Source organism: Chlorocebus sabaeus, chromosome 24 (genome assembly GCF_047675955.1).
Source record: "Chlorocebus sabaeus isolate Y175 chromosome 24, mChlSab1.0.hap1, whole genome shotgun sequence".
Taxonomy (NCBI): domain Eukaryota; kingdom Metazoa; phylum Chordata; class Mammalia; order Primates; family Cercopithecidae; genus Chlorocebus; species Chlorocebus sabaeus.
In genome coordinates, this window is record NC_132927.1 from 40,115,095 (window position 1) to 40,132,312 (window position 17,218).

Here is a 17,218-nt window from a genome sequence, read left to right on the forward strand (position 1 = left end):
TGGGTGGATTGCCTGAGGTCAGGAGTTCGAGACCAGCCTGGCCAACATGGTGAAAACCCGTCTCTACTAAAAATACAAAAAATTAGCTGGGCGTGGTGGCAGGTGCCTATAATTCCAGCTACGAGGGAGGCTGAGGCAGGAGAATTGCTTGAACCCAGGAGGCAGAGGTTGTAGTAAGCTGAGATCCTACCATTGCACTCCAGCCTGGGTGACAGAGCGAGACTCCATCTCAAAAAAATATATATATATATACACACACACATATATATATATTTGTGGGCATGGTGGCATGAACCTATACTATATATTCCAAGCTACTCAGGAGGTTGAGGTAAGAGGATCTCCTGAGTCTAGGAGTTCAAGGCTATAGTGCACAATAATTGTGCCTGTGAATAGCCACTGCACTCCAGCCTGGACCACATAGCAAGACCCCCAACTCAAAAATAAAATAAAAATAAATAAAATTACTTAATTTAGAAAATTTTGGAATGGTAAATTATTATTATGCAATATATGTGATGTTCACCTGAACATAGATAAATAAAGGTAACATTATAATCCTTAAGTGATTCATGAACTCAATATGGTGACAATAAAAAAGTGGGTTTAATTAATCAATTAAGATTGATAACCACATTCTACTAAATCAATAAAACAGCGGGAACAGTTTTAAAATTTACAAGATATCATACCTATTAAAGATATGGAATGAAGGAAAATGCATGGATGACAGCCAGATAATTTTACTTGGAGTTGGAATTTTAAATTGGCAGTTATCAAGTACATGATACATAAAGAGACAACCTATGGTCTGGGTGCGGTGACTCAACGCCTGTAATCCTAGCACGTTGGGAGGCCAAGGCACGTGCATCACTTGAGGTCAGGAGTTCAAGATTGGCCTGTCCACCATGGTGAAACCCTGCCTCTACTAAAAACACAAAAAACAATTGGCCAGGTGTGGTGGTGGGCACCTGTAATCCCAGCTACTCAGGAGGCTGAGGCAAGAGAATCGCTTGAACCTGGGAGGTGGAGGTTGCAGTGAGCCGAGATCACACCACTGCTCTCTAGTCTGGGCGACAGAATGGGACTCGGTTTCAAAAAAAAAGAGACAACCAATGAAATACATAGATGACCATAATTTTGAAGTTTTAGAAACTTACAACTCACAGGGACCTTAGGTTGGATTCCCTAATTATTGTTGCACGGTATCTCTCATGACATTTTTATGAAAAAGAAAAAAGGTAAAAAAAAAAAAAAAGGGATATTATGAAAGTAAAGAAAACATAAAAATTAAAAAATTTCCTTGCCACACTTAAGAATGAATACATTTTTAGTTGGTGTGCATTGTGGTACCTGTGTGATAACATTCTGCACTGAATTAGATAAGTGTTTTTAATTTGAGAAGTATGGCTTAAAGTTTGTATTATGTTACATTTACACATTTTTGGCCAGTAAATTTAAATAGATACACAGTTAAAGGTACCAACTTCTATTGCAATATTCTTGCCATCCTGAGTCTCTTATTAAAAGTTTTTAAAAACATTCCTGACGCAGTTAACAAAGAACCTTGGCAAGTGAAGACCTCCTTTTACTTTTATCCTTTTTGTTATATATACAGTTACATTCGAGTGAAAGTAAGCCATAATTGTAAAGATTTTCTAATAGTATTTCACATTTGCTGAACATTATAAATTGGAAAATTTTGGATATTGTTGGAATATACAAACATTGGAAATGCTGGAAATTTTATAAGGATAAAACTTTTAGTCATGTGTCTGAACAGTGAGTTTACTGCTAGTGGATTAAAAGAAACACTTTTTTAGTCATGCTTGTTCAGAGAACTTAATTTTTATTGGAGTAAGATTGTATCCTCATGCATATGAAAAATAATGAGGAGGCTGGGCACGGTGGCTCATGCCTATAATCCCAGCACTTTGGGAGGCCGAGGTGAGTGGATCACCTGAGGTCAGGAGTTTGAGATCAGCCTGGCCAACATGGTGAAACCCCGTCTCTACTAAAAATACAAAAATTAGTCAGGCATGGTGGCACATTCCTGTAGTCCTGGCTACTCCGGAGGCAAGGGAATTGCTTGAATCCGGGAGGAGGAGGTTGCAGTGAGCCGAGATTGTACCACTGCATTCCAGCCTGGGCAACAGAGTGAGAGTCCACCTTAAATAATAATAATAATAATAAAAATATAAGGCTCAGATATTAATTGAACCCTAAATCTATTCAAAGATTTGTCCACTAAATGCTGTGAAATGTACTAGCCTCCTCTTAGTTTAACCTATATAAAGCTAAAAAGGATTAATTCATTTTAGTTAGCTGTCTCTTGTCAAGTATTTGTTTTCAGTAATTTAGGGCAAAAGAAAGGAATACATAGATTAAAGAAGGATCAGAGTAGTGAAAATAGTTGTTTCATGTTTCAAGGAATGTTTTCAGTCTCTTTTATTCTTTATAGCATAAACTGATTATCTTGTTTGACATGTTTTTTCAGTGACTGCTATTAATAGCACCTCTTTGTTTTGGATGTTTTCTTTTATTTTCTTTTACTGACTTTGTTGGTTTCGTTTAGCTTACAATTCCAGGCTTTCCTTACTCTGTACCTGTATCTGGCTTTTGATGTATCGTTCTTTCTGTTGCTTACCCAGGAAGGCTAACTTTTTTTCTATAAATGGAAATTCTAGACAACAGCTTGAGGGCACTGGTGGAAATGATATAGTTGTAGTGACTCCATGGTTTATTCATTGTGCCCTCAGACCTGGAAAGAGGATCCTTTGGCCAAAAAAAAAAAAAAAAACTAGAAGAAGATACATACAATGATAACAGTTGTCTTGCTTTTTTTTTTTTTTTCTGAGACAGAATCTGGCTCTGTCACCCAGGTTGCAGTACAGTGTTTCGATCACAGCCTCGACCTCCCAGGCTCAAGAGATCCTCCCACCTCAGCCCCCCGAGTAGCTGGGACCACAGGCACTTCCACCACGCCCAGCTAATTTTTATTTTTTATAGAGACGGCGTTTCACCATGTTGCCCAGGCTGGTCTCGAACTCCCGAGCTTAAGTGATCCACTTGCCTCAGCCTTGCGAAGTGCTGGGATTACAAATGTGAGCCACCGTGCCTGGCAGTCCCATGATATTTTGCTTTCATTTTATTTTTATGTCATTTTCAAATTCTCTTAATTATTTTTACAAATCTATAAAAATTAAACAAGACTGTATTTTAACTTGATTTTTAGTATATAATGAGTATTGCAAAGGTCAACAGTCTGAATACAATAATTAAACAACTTATATCTAGCTATACATTTCAGTTTATTCCCTTTGAAAGTTTATCGTACAGCCTTCTCAAAATATGAACAAAACGTATGAAATCAAAGGGTACCAACTTTAAACGAGTGGTATTCAAACCCTTTTGGCATGTTATTTATTTAGACATTGTAGATGTATATTACTGTATTAATATGTAACATACATTATGCAATATATAGACATTTTAAGGATGAAATAAAAATATAAAGACGATTTTTTTTTTCTTTTGAGATAGAGTCTCCCTCTGTCACCCAAACTGGAGTACAGTGGTGTGATCTTGGCAAGGTGATGTGTGCCTTTATTCCCAGCTACTCAGGAGGCTGAGGTGGGAAGATCCCTTGAACCCACGAGTTCAAGGTTGCAGTGAGCTATGATTGCATCACTGCACTCCAGCCTGGATGACAGAGTGAGATCTGGCCTCCAAAAAATCTGTAGATCTAGATTTTTTTTTTTTTTTTTTAACATATGTGCTGTTGAAGCGAGCACAGATTTTTTTTGCTTTTTTGTTTTTTAAAGAATATTTTAGGCCGGGCGCAGTGTCTCATGCCTGTAATCCTAGCACTTTGGGAGGCCGAGGTGGGCAAATCACGAGGTCAGGAGTTCAAGACTAGCCTGGCCAACATGGTGCAACCCCGTCTCTACTAAAAATACAAAAAATTGGCCAGGCGTGGTGGCGGGTGCCTGTAATCCCAGCTACTGGGGAGGCTGAGGCAGGAGAATCACTTGAATCCAGGACACAGAGGTTGCAGTGAGCCAAGACTGTGCCACTGCACTCCAGTCTGGGCAACAGAGTGAGACTCAGTCTCAAAAAAAAAAAAAGAATATTTTAAATTTATTTACATGCAGGCCGGGCACGGTGGCTCACTCCTGTAATCCCACCACTTTGGGAGGCTGGGGCTGGTCAGGAATTCAAGACCAGCCTGGCCAACGTGGTGAAACCCCATCTTATTAAAAATACAAAAATTAGCCAGGTATGGTTTCACACACCTGTAGTCCCAGCTACTCGGGAGGCTGAGGCAGGATAATCGCTTGAACTCAGGAGGCAGAGGTTGCAGTGAGCCGAGATCATGCCACTGCACTCCAGCCTGGGTGACAGAGTAAGACTCTGTCTCAAAAGATTGCTTACACATTGTGTTTCCATTATTTAAAAACAAGATTTGAGAGTAAATAGCAGAAAAAGTAAGAAACAAAATTTTGCATGCCTTTGTGCTATACTTCGTACTCATTTTTTTGGATATATCTACTAGTCATATCTGCTAGTCAGGTTCAAAATTTGGCATCCCCTGGTTGAAATCATGTTTTCTAGAATTTTATAGGAATGGTTGAAAGCAAAAATGAAACTGTCAGACACAGTCCTTGAAGCAGAGGATGTGGGCAGAGCGAGGACAGGGCATGTCTAAGACTTACTTTACCATGTGATCTAGGAAGCTGTCACTGTGCAAAGACAAGCACTGCTGGTTTGAATTACAATAATTTTTGGCTGCTTCTCTTCACCTTCTTGGAGATCCTTCCTCAGGAATAAGGAAATAATTCAGGAAATTCACGCAGGAGCTCAGATGTATTTCCAGTCTCTGTAGTTTCCATTTTTGGCAGGCACACAGATAAGAGGATGAGAAATTAATATTGAGCCACACACAGGGGGAAGAAAATCTAGTGTTCCTGAAGAAAAGGAACCTTGTTCACTGACACAAGAAAATATTAAGGAGTAAGGCTTATCAAGTATTAAATTTATATTTACTAAGCCACTCAGTGTTAGGTCAATATCCTAAGTAGAAAAGATCAAGGAAGTAATAAATTGAAATAAAAAAACATTTTTTAACAAAGTTCTGAATCTCCATCTGCAATAGAGATTTGTTTTTGCGTTTTGTTCCTCTTTTAGAGATTGAAAGTAAGAGATAGGATTGACACACTTCTCCTTGTTTTTTAAGACTCAGCACAAATATTACTTCTGATGTGAAACTTTTGAGGCTACCACGTAGTTTCCCTCCTATGTTTCCTCACAGCGTATTGTAATTTTTTTTTTTTTTTTTTTTTTTTTTTTTTTTTTTGAGACAGAATCTCACTCTGTTGCCCAGGCTGGAGTGCAGTGGCATGATACCAGCTCATTGAAACCTCAGGTGATCCTCCCACCTTAGCTTCCTGAGTAGCTGGGGCCACATGAGTGTGCCACCATGCCCGGCTAATTTTTTGGTAATTTTTGTAGAGACTAGGTTTCGCCGTGTTGCCCAGGCTGGTATCGAACTCCTCACCTCAAGCGATCCACCTGCCTTGGCCTTCTAAAGTGCTGGGATTACAAGCATGAGCCACTGCGCCAGGCCTGTACCTCTATTTTTATTTATTTATTTATTCATTTTGAGATGGAGTCTCGCTTTTCCGCCAGACTGGAGTGCAGTGGCACAATCTCAGCTCACTGAAACCTCTGCCTTCCAGATTCAAGTGATTCTCCTGCCTCAGCCTCCTAAGTAGCTGGGACTATAGGAGTGTACCACCAAGACCAGCTAATTTTTGTATTTTTAGTAGAGACAGGGTTTCACCATGTTGGCCAGGATAGTCTCAATCTCCTGATCTCGTGATCCACCCTCCTCAGACTCCCAAAGTGCTGGGATTACAGGCGTGAGCCACCAGGCCCAGCCTTGTACCTCTATTTCTGAAAAGAATTATGATATAATTGTTCCTTTCAAATAAAATGTGACTGAGGCCGGGCACCATGGCTCATGCCTGTAATCCTAGCACTTTGTGAGGCTGAGGTGGTTAGATCACCTGAGGTCAGGAGCTAGAGACCAGCCTGGCCAACATGGTGCAACGAGTCTCTACTAAAAATACAAAAATTGGCCAGGCGTGGTGGTGGGCACCTGTAGTCCCAGTTACTTGGGAGGCTGAGGCAGGAGAATCGCTTGAACCTGGGAGGCGGAGGTTTCGGTGAGCCAAGATCGCCCCATTGCATTCCAGCCTGGGGAGACAAGAGCAAAACTCTGTCTCAAAACAAACACACACACACAAATAAAACATGACTGAGCCTGCGTTTTTTTTTTTTTTTCTTTTTGATCCATGGTACTGCAGGGTGAAAGAACTATTTTCTTTCCCATCTGAGGTTCATGACTGAGACCCCAGAACCAAAAATAGATTAACAAGAGAAAAGCATACACATTTATTTAATGTAAGTTTTACGTGATGTGGAGCCTTCATAAGGAAATGAAGAACCGAAGCAACAGTTAAACAGAAGTGTTTTTACGCTAGATCTGATGAAGAAGTGGATAGTTACAGAGAAGCATGGCAGGAAAAATGAGGTATGATCTAATGGCAAGAAGCTGAAGGGCATTTTGCAAGGCCTGTTTGTTCAGATTCTTCTGAGTTCCTGTGTCTTCATAGATAAGGATGTTCCTTTTCTTCAGGTATAGGGAGGGTACTTCTCTAGTGAGCGAATTATGACCTGCTTCAGAGAAAGGTCAGAAACATCCTTTTCGGCTTTATGACCTGCTTCTGGAGAAAAGAGGGGAAAGGTGAGAATGACCCTCCTCCTTCTGCTGTCTTCTCAAATGCCAAGGTGTTGTATTTTGGGATAGCACGTCATGAACTCCACCAGCACCTAGTACAGTGAAAGTATTCAGGACACTGCCAAACCTCCCCCAGAGTCAGGCGTGTAAACCAGCCTGGGCGGCGGCCACAGCTGCAGGGCCGCCGTGGCGCCCAGAGTAGCCACCCTGGGGGAGCGGCGAGGGGCGACGCTGGCTGCGGGGACCCAGTGACAGCATCAGAGGTAATAGGTTTTGACAAGTTTGCATCATGTGTGAATATAAGCTAGTCGTTCTTGGCTCAGGAGGGGTTGGAAAGTCTGCTTTGACTGTACAATTTGTTCAGTGAAATTTTGTTGAAAAATATGATCCTACGATAGAAGATTCTTATAGAAAGCAAGTTAAAGTGGCCAGGCTCACACCTGTAATCCCAGCACTTTTGGGAGGCCGAGGCGGGCGAATCACCCGAGGTCGGGAGTTTGAGACCAGCCTTGATCAATATGGAGAAACCCTGTCTCTACTAAAAATACAAAAAATTAGCCAGGCGTAGTGGTGCATGCCTGTAATCCCAGTTACTTGGGAGGCTGAGGCAGGAGAATCGCTTGAACCCGGGAGGCAGAGGTTGCAGTGAGCCGAGACCATGCCATTGCACTCCAGCCTGGGCAACAAGAGCGAAACTCCATCTCAAAAAAAAAAAAAAAAAAAAAAAAAAAAAGTTATTAGGATAAAAAGAAAAGAAAAAACTATCAAGAACTTTTTTTTTTTTTTGGACAATTCAGGAAACTAGAATGGACTGGATCATTAAATGCCTTAGCCATAAATATGGTATTGTGGTTATATAGGGAGAATTTTTTTCTTTTTTTAACAAAATAAATTGAGACAGAGTCTTGCTATGTTTCCCAGGCTGGTCTCAAACCCCTGGGCTCAAACAATCCGCCTACCTTGGCTCCCAAAGTGCTGGGATTACAGGTGTGAGCTACCATGCATGGCCAGGAGAATGTTCTTGTTCTTAGGACATACTATTTGGTGGTGAAATGTCATGATGCCTGCAACTTACTTTCAAATGGTTCAGAAAGAGAGAGAGAAAAAAATGCAAATTTGTAGAATGCTAACAAATGGTGAATCCAGGCAAAGATTATATGGGGATGTATTATGCTATAATTTTCTTTTCTTTTTCTAATTTGAAATTAAAAGAGAACACGATTTAAAACAAGTTTTGTTTTGTTTTGTTTTGAGACAGAGTCTCGATCTATGGCCCAGGCTGGAGTGCCGTGGCACGATCTCGGTTCACTGCAACCTCTGCCTCCCAGGTTCAAGCAGTTCTTCTGTCTCAGCGTCTCCAGTAGCTGGGACTACAGGCGCCCACCACCACCTGGCTAATTTTTGTAATATCAGTAGAGACAGGGTTTCACCATATTGGTCAGGCTGGTCTCAAACTCCTGACCTCAGGTGATCCACCCTCCTCAGCCTCCCAAAGTGCTAGGATTACAGGCATGAGCCACCACGCCTGGCCAACAAAAAAGTTTTTAAAAGAGTTTTAAACTCCTTAAAAGAGTTTTCCTCCTTGAAGCCTACTGTGAAGAAGTAATACACATGGTTTTTAGAAGCAAAATAAAGCGCATTTTAACCCCTGAATCATATTTTACTTTATTTTGTTTGTTTATTTTTTTCAAGAGACAGAGTCTCAGCCTGGTTTGGTGGGTCAGGTTTGTAATCTCAGGACTTTGGAAAGCCAAGGCAGGAGGATTGCTTGGGGCCAGGGATTTGAGACTAGCCTGGGTAAATGGCGAGACCCTGTCTCTATAAAAAATAAAAAGGCCAGCCATCATAATGGCTCAGGCCTGTAATCTCAGCACTTTGGGAGGCTGAGGCAGGAGGATTGCTTGATACCAGGAGATCAAGCCCAGCCTGGGCAACATAGCAAGACCTAACAAAAGACAAGGTCTTGCTCTGTCCCCCAAGCAGGAGTGCAATGGCATGATTATAGCTCAGTACAGCCTCAAACTCCCAGGCCCAAGTAATTCTCCCACCTCAGCCTCACGAGTGGCTGGAACCATAAGGGCACATGCCACTATGCCCAGCTAATTTATTTTTTATTTTTTGTAGAGATGGGGACTTGCCCTACGTTGCCCAGGCTGGTCTCCCGTCAAGGGTTCACCTGAAGCGATCCTCGTGCCTCTGCCTTCCAAAGTGCTAGGATTACAGGTGTGAACTACTGCACCTGGCCCTGAATCGTATTTTAATTTACAACTGAGTTCTAAACTTTTGTCTTCCCAAAAAAATTTTAAAAGGAAGGCAATATAGATAACTCCAAACAAATTTGTAAAATGGAATTCATTGGCATCAGACCAGGAGAATTAAAATTTGGGGGCTAGCTGTTAGGCATAAGTAGAGAATATGACTTAATCTGGGAATGTCTGGTCACAGATAAAACTGACATACATGTGAGTCCCCAGACTGGATGAATGACATATAACTGAAAGCTTAGAAGAGTGTTTTGTAAAGAGCCCCACTGTTTGTATCCGTGAAAGTCCAGTCAGAAAAATAGAAGCCACTGGTTGAAAGAGAGAAACTAGTTCAGGGAATTGTTTACACAGGGGATGAACAGCTGAGGCTAAGAAGTTCAAAGTGGACGGTGAGGGCCAGGTGCAATGGCTCATGCCTATAATCCCAGCACTCTGGGAGGCCATCGTGGGAGGACTGCTTGGGCCCAGGAGTTCAAGACCAGCCTGGGCAACATAGTGAGACCCCCATCTCTACCAAAAAAAAAAAATTCTGTTCTTTTGACTCTTTTTAAAAATTATTTATTTTACTTTAAGCTCTGAGATACATGTGTAGAACGTGCAGGTTTGTTACATAGGTATACATGTGCCATGGTGATTTGCTGCACCTATCAACCCATCATCTAGGTTTTAAGCACTGCATGCATTTGTCCTAATGCTCTCCCTTCCTTTGTCCCCCACCCTACAACAGGCCCCAGTGTGTGATGTTCCCCTCCCTATGTCCAAAGAATTTAAAAATTAGCTGGACGTAGTGGCACACACCTGTGGCCCCAGCTACTTGGGAGGCTGAGGTGGGCAGATTGCTTGAGCTGGAGAGGTTGAGGTTGCAGTGAGCTGTGATTGTGCCACTGCATTCCAGAGTGGGCAACAGAGTGAGACCTTGTCTCAAAACAAAACAAAACAAAACAAAACAAAGGGGACAGTAAAGCAACTCAGAGTTAACATCAGCAGAAAGCCACGACCTGGTAGAGACGGGGTTTCACTGTATTAGCCAGGATGGTCTCGATCTCCTGACCTCATGATCCACCCACCTTGGCCTCCCAAAGTGCTGGGATTACAGGCATGAGACACCACACCCGGCCTATATGTGACTGACTTTGAAAAAACAACAGGAAATATGAAACTCTAGTAATAATGGTTGAGTTGGTTTAAGACTAATGAAAAGACAGGATTTGAAAAATAATGTCTTCTGACCATATATGGACTTACATAGGATTGCTGTGAAACATGAAGTTTCCTTTGCATCTTCAATAAATAATCTATTTTTTAAAAAAATTATGTCTGCCCTGGCCAGGTGTGTTGGTGCACGCCTGTAGTCCCAGCTACTCGAGAGGCTAAGGCAGGAGGATTGCTTGAGCCAAGAGGTCGAAGCTGCAGTGAGCCATGCTTATGCCACTGCACTGCCACCTGGGTGACAGAGCAAGAACCTGTCTCAATGAATAAGTAAACATATATATCATTGATACCAACTAACTACTCTTGCGTGGATAAAAATCTCTTAAGAGTGGATTTTTTTTTTTTTGTTTTTTTGTTTTTTTAAGACAGAGTCTTGCTCTGTTGTCCAGGCTGGAGTGCAGTGGCATGATCTCGGCTCACTGCAACCTCCACCTCCTGGGCTCAGGCAATTATCCTGCCTCAGCCTCCCGAGTAGTTGGGATTACAGGTGCCTGCCCCCACACCTGGCTAATTTTTTGTATTTTTAGTAGAGACAGGGTTTCACCATGTTGGCCAGGCTGGTCTTGAACTCCTGACCTCAAGTGATCCACCCACCTCAGCCTCCCAAAGTGCTGGGATTACAGGCGTGAGCCACTGCTCCCAGCCAATAGTGGAATTCTTTTTCCAGGAGAATGTACAATGCTAAATTTTGAATACTTGGTTGAGTGAAGGTAAAGCGTCATCCATGTGATACTAAAAAAGCTCCTGGAACAGCTGGTGTCATCTGGGGAGCAGTTTCTTTGTTGTTGTGTGGTTAAGTATTGTACCATATGCGTTATCCAGTGGCAGGGAGCTGTGCAACGTGACAAGATTGCAGAAGTGCAGGTTTAGCAGTGGCACAGAGCTCCATTAATTATTCTTCTAGGTGTACTGTTCTCCAGACAGGAAGGAAATTCTGGGACAACGTTGTTTAAACTTTTCAGTCTGTAGACCACTTCAGGGGAAGAAAAGAAAACCTTGTATTTCACCACTCCTGCCCATTCCCCTTCCCTCTGTAAAGAAAGCCTCTCTGGGGAGAGAGGGACAAAAGACCTTAGATCTACTTCTTTGTTAGCTGAATCACTTAATGATACTGGAAGCCAGTGAATGGGGTTGAGATTGAAGGTAGGCAGTACAGAGGAGAGAGGGATGAGTAAAATACGAGAGGAAACAAGATGCAATGGGCAGAAGTCGGTGAGTCCGTAATTAGAAAGTCATCATAAAATTTAGAATCTAAATTAAATATGCCTTATCAAGCAGAGTCAATAAAATAAAAAATAAAAATAAGAAAATAAATTGAATATGCCAAAATGGCAGGGGCGTTTTGTTCAGCTTGCACAATCTTTTTTTTTTTTATCTTTTTTTTTTTTTTGAGATGGAGTCTGGCTCTGTCGCCCAGGCTGGAGTGCAGTGGCACAATCTCAGCTCACTGCAACCTCCACCTCCCGGGTTCAAGCAATTCTCTTGCCTCAGCCTCCTGAGTAGCTGGGATTTCAGGTGCCGGCCAACATGCCCAGTTAATTTTTGTATTTTTTTTTTTTAAGTAGAAATGGGGTTTCACCATGTTGGCCAGGCTGGTCTCGAAGTCCTGACCTCAAGTGATCTGCTCACCTTGGCCTCCCAAAGTGCTGGGATTACAGGCATGAGCCACTGCACCCAGCCGATTTTTTTTTTTTTTTTTTTAGTTTTTCTTAGTTTTTTAAAATTTTGCATGGGTCTTATCTTATGTATAATCATTTAAATTAAGTTATTTGACATTAAAAATAGAGAATTTCATATAAAAATCTAAATTCTAGCTTCTCTTATAGATTGGGATGCCATGGCCACACTGGGCCCTGATTCCTACATGGCGGTCACTTGAACCCTCTCCAGTCCACCATGTCCCAGCCTTTCTGGTTCAGTCATGTATGTTACTTGCCTGGCCCCTGTATGCAAGTAATCCTTTTTCCTTTCTTCTCTGCATTCTAAATTGCCTAAGGGTTTGCACTATCACCCTCATATTCTGTCTTTTTGTATTGAATCAGCTTCTGTCATGATTAGTGTCCATTTATTAAGCTACTATTTGAATTAATGAAAACTCATCTCAGAAATTCCAATGAATATCCCCCATGATACATCATTTCAATTTTTTGTGTGAAAGGAGGGATATATGAAAGCCATTGTGTAAGCTGGTCACAGTAGCTCACGCCTGTAATCCCAGCACCTTGGGAAGTCAAAGTGGGCAGATTGCTTGAGCGTGGACGTTCAGGACCGGTCTAGGCAACATGGTGAAACCCCATCTCAACAAAAAATACAAAAAATCAGCTAGGCGTGGTGGCACCTCTGTAGTCCCCGTTACTTGGGAGGCTGAGGTGGGATCGCTTGAGCCCAGGAGGTCGAGGTTGCAGTAGCCATGATCATGCCACTGCACTCCAGCCTGGGTGATAAAGTGAGACCATGTCTCAAAAAAAAAAAAAAAATTGTATGATTACATGCACAGACACATCTCTGCCTACAACGGAAAGAATTTGAGATGACTTGAAGTAAAATTAGACTATAACAACAAAACAAGTGACAAACCACCCCACAATAAAAGGCAAAAATCCAGTAAAAAATGTCAATCAGCTGAGGTTAAGCCTTCATGTTGTAAGCCTCCTTTGGGTCATTCCCTTTTGTAGTACTTACCCAGTTAAAACTTCGTTTGATGCCTTAAACCCCCGCTAGACTATAAACTCTTAATGGCAGGGACTTTGTCAATCTTATATATTGCCATATTCCAAAGTGCATAGCATAGAGCCTCATTAGTTCAATAATAGATGAAAATGTATCAGGAAACTTTTTCGCTCTGTTGCTGCTAAAGAAAAGCTATAGCAATCAAACATAAAATTGTTTTTCAGACTCGTAGCAGCCAGGACAAAGAAAGAAGCAGCCAAAGGTCTTGGCCTGTAGCCTGTCGATATTGCAGGATTAGCCCCTGTCCCAGAAAGCAGTGTGGATAAAACAAACAAACTAAACCTCTAGCTAAGAAAGTTGCTCTGGATTCATAGTTGTTGGTGCCTTGAGGAGTAAGGTACAAGGTGCACACCACTAGTCTAGTTTCCAGGACAGGACTTTGGTCACTTGGAGATCATAGTCATAGAAGAACTGGATTTCAGACAGGCACCTAGACGATGAAGAACAAAACACAAGACATATTAATTGCAATGAGGATTTAGGAGGTGGCAGAATTCTATTACTAGGTCTGGCCAATAAGATTACAAGAGGACAGGTTGAGCATGGTGGCTTACACCTTTAAGCCCAGCACTTTGGGAAGCCAGGGCAGGAGGATGGCTTGAGCCCAGGAGTTTGAGACCAGCCTGGGCAATACAGTGAGACCCCATCTCTAAAAAATTGTTTTAAAAAAGGTTAGAATAGAACAAGCTTAACTTGTAGGAAGTAACCAGAGCTGAAATAAACTTCCACTTTCAGAATTCGTTCCAGCATCTAGAGATAGGTCAAGACTGTAGTGCCTAGGGAACAATCTAAGAATGGAGAATAAGGAAGGCCATTAAAAATTATAGGGGTATGCCAGGCATAGTGGCTCATGCCTGTAATCCCAGCACTTTGGGAGGCCAAGGCAGGCAGATTGCTTGAGCTCAGGAGTTCAAGACCCACCTGGGCAACAAGGTAAAACCCTGTCTCTAAAAAAAAAAAAAAAAAAGAAAAAGAAAAAGGAAAAGAAAAAGAAAAATTAGCTGAGTATGGTGGCATGCACCTGTGGTCCCAGCTACTCAGGAGGCTGAGGCAGGAGGATCACTTGAGCCCAGGAGGAAGGGGTTGCAGTGAGTCAAGATTGTGCCACTGCATTGTAGCCTGGGCAACAGAACCAGATCCTGTCTCAAAAAAAAAATTCTAGGGGCAATATATATATATTTAAGATGGGGTCTTGCTCTGTTGTCCTGACTGGACTGCAGCAGCACAATCACAGCTCACTGCAGCCTTGGCCTCCAGGCACAAGCAGTCCTCCTGCTTTAGCCTCCCAAGTAGCTGAGACCACAGGTATGTGCCATCATGCCTGGCTAATTATTTTTTATTTTTATCTTTTGTAGAGACAGGGTCTTATCATGTTGCCCAGGCTTACGTATAATATTGAACTAGTTGGCCGGGCGCGGTGGCTCACGCCTGTAATCCCAGCACTTTGGGAGGCCGAGGCGGGAGGATCACAAGGTCAGGAGATCGAGACCATGGTGAAACCCCGTCTCTACTAAAAAATAGAAAAAAAAAATTAGCCGGGCACAGTGGCGGGCGCCTGTAGTCCCAGCTACTCGGGAGGCTGAGGCAGGAGAATGGCGTGAACCCGGGAGGCGGAGCTTGCAGTGAGCCGAGATTGCGCCACTGCACTCCAGCCTGGGCGACAGAGCGAGACTCCGTCTCAAAAAAAAAAAAAAAAAAAAAAAAAAAAAAAAAAAAAATATTGAACTAGTTATCTCATCTCAAGATGTCTTATTTTACATAGTCATATGGAAAAACAAAATTAAAATAATGAAATACCAGCGGAAAGATGTGACATACTGCAAAAATGCATGAAAACTCCAAGATCTTGGCCGGGCGCGGTGGTTCACGCCTGTAATCCCAGCACTTTGGGAGGCCGAGGCAGGCGGATCACGAGGTCAGGAGATCGAGACCATCCTGGCTAACACGGTGAAATCCTGTCTCTACTAAAAATACAAAAAATTAGCCGGGCCTGGTGGCAGGCGCCTGTAGTCCCAGCTACTCGGGAGGCTGAGGCAGGAGCATGGTGTGAACCTGGGAGGCGGAGCCACTCGTGCCACTGCAGTCCAGCCTGGGCGACAGAGCAAGACTCCGTCTCAAAAACAAACAAAAAACAAACAAACAAAAAAAACAACAAAAAAAACAAAACTCCAAGATCTTGATGTCAGCAATAGTGAAAAATACCCATAAAAATGTTAAGTAAAGCTAAACTCCCCTATCCTGTGTGAACTTGAATGCTATTATGTCACATTCATCGACCTCTTTGGGCTCCCTCTGGTGGCACGTTAGTCCTCAGTAATAACTGAGCATTTTCGAGAATTTCTTGTAAATTCCTGTGGATGAAAGCTTCATTGAATAGTTTTTTAGCTAACCAGTCATAAATATTCAAATAAGTATAAAATGATAGCTGGGCACAGTGACTTATGCCTGTAATCCCAGCACCTTGGGAGGCTAAAGCAGGAGGATCACTTGAGCCAAGGAGTTTGGGACCAGCCTGGGCAACATAGTGAGACACTGTTTCTATGGAAATTAAAAAAAAGGGGAGGCACATGCCTGTGGTCCTAGCTATTCAGGAGGCTGAGGTGGGAGGATCGTTTGAGCTCAGGAGATTGAGGCTGCAGTGAGCTGTGACTGTGCCACTGCAGTCCAGCCTGGGTAACAGAGCAAGACCCGATATCCACTGTGTGAGCCACTGTGCGCAACCAAACATTTTTCAATGAAAAAAATTTTTTAATTCATCAACCATGACCTACAGAAGTCAATTTAAAAAAAAAGAAAAGAGAGAGACAGGGTCTCACTATATTGCCCAGGTTGGTCTTTAACTCTTGGCCTCAAGTGTTCCTCCTGCCTGGGTCTCCCAAAGTGCTGGGATTACAGGGATAAGTCCTCATGCCTGACCTAAAATCAGTCAATTTTTGATGTTGTTGAGGAAATAGAGTCACAGAAACCCTTATACTCTCTTGATGTGACTGAAAATTTGCTCATGACTTTGGATAAAAATTTAGTATTGTCTTATAAATTGAAAATGTCATTTCTAATGCAGCAATTTCACTCCTAAGTATTTACCTTAGAGAAACTTTGGCACAAACACCAACAGACGTATGCGGAAATTTCTTAGCTAAAGAGTTCATAATAGCAAAACCTGGACACATCATAGAAGGATGAAACTGTGGTGCATTAAAAACACAAAACACAGGCTGGGTACAGTGGCTCATGCCTGTAATCCCAGTATTTTTGGAGGCTGAGGCAGGTGGATCACCTGAGGTCAGGAGTTCAAGACCAGCTGGCCAACAGGGTGAAACCCCATCTCTACTAAAAAAATACGAAAATTAGCTGGGCGTGGTGGTGTGTGCCTGTAATCCTAGCTACTCAGGAGGCTGAGGCATGAGAATCGCTTGAACCTGAGAGGGGGAGGTTGCAGTGAGCCGAGATCATGCCACTGCACTTCAGCCTGGGTGACAGAGTGAGACTCTGTCTCAAAAAAAAAAAAAAAAAAGAAAAAACAAACAACAAAAAAACCCTGAAACACTATGCAGCAGTGAAAATGGGTAAACTATAGCTGTAGGCATGAATATGGATGAGAACCTCAAAAATGCTAAATGGAGAAAAATGTATCACAGAAAAATATATAGAGTATGATTCCATTATGTAAAGGTCAAGGACAGGCTGGGTGCGGTGGCTCATGCCTGTAATCCCAGCACTTTGGGAGGCAAAGACGCATGCATCCCTTGAGCCCAGGCATTTGAGACCAAATGTGGGCAGCATGGCGAAACCCTGTCTCTACAAAAAATACAAAAATTAGCAGGGTGTGGTGGTGTGCACCTGTGGTACCAGCTACTTGGGGGGCTGAGGTGGGAGGATTGCTTGAGGCCAGGAGGCTGAGACTGCAGTGAGCTGTGGTCATGCCACTGTACTCCAGCCTGGGTGGCAGAGTAAGACCCCATCTCAAAAACAAACAAACAAACAAACAAAAAACCTCAGCAAACAGTACTTCTTATCTCCATCAAGCTACCTATTAGCAATACATCTTTTACTTTTAAAAAATCTAAGCTATAGGTCAGGTGCAGTGACTCACACCTGTAACCACAGCATTTTGGGAGGCAAAGGTGGATGGATCACTTGAGCAGGAGTTTGAGACCAACCTGGCCAACATGGTGAAACCCCATCTCTACTAAAAAATGCAAAAATCAGC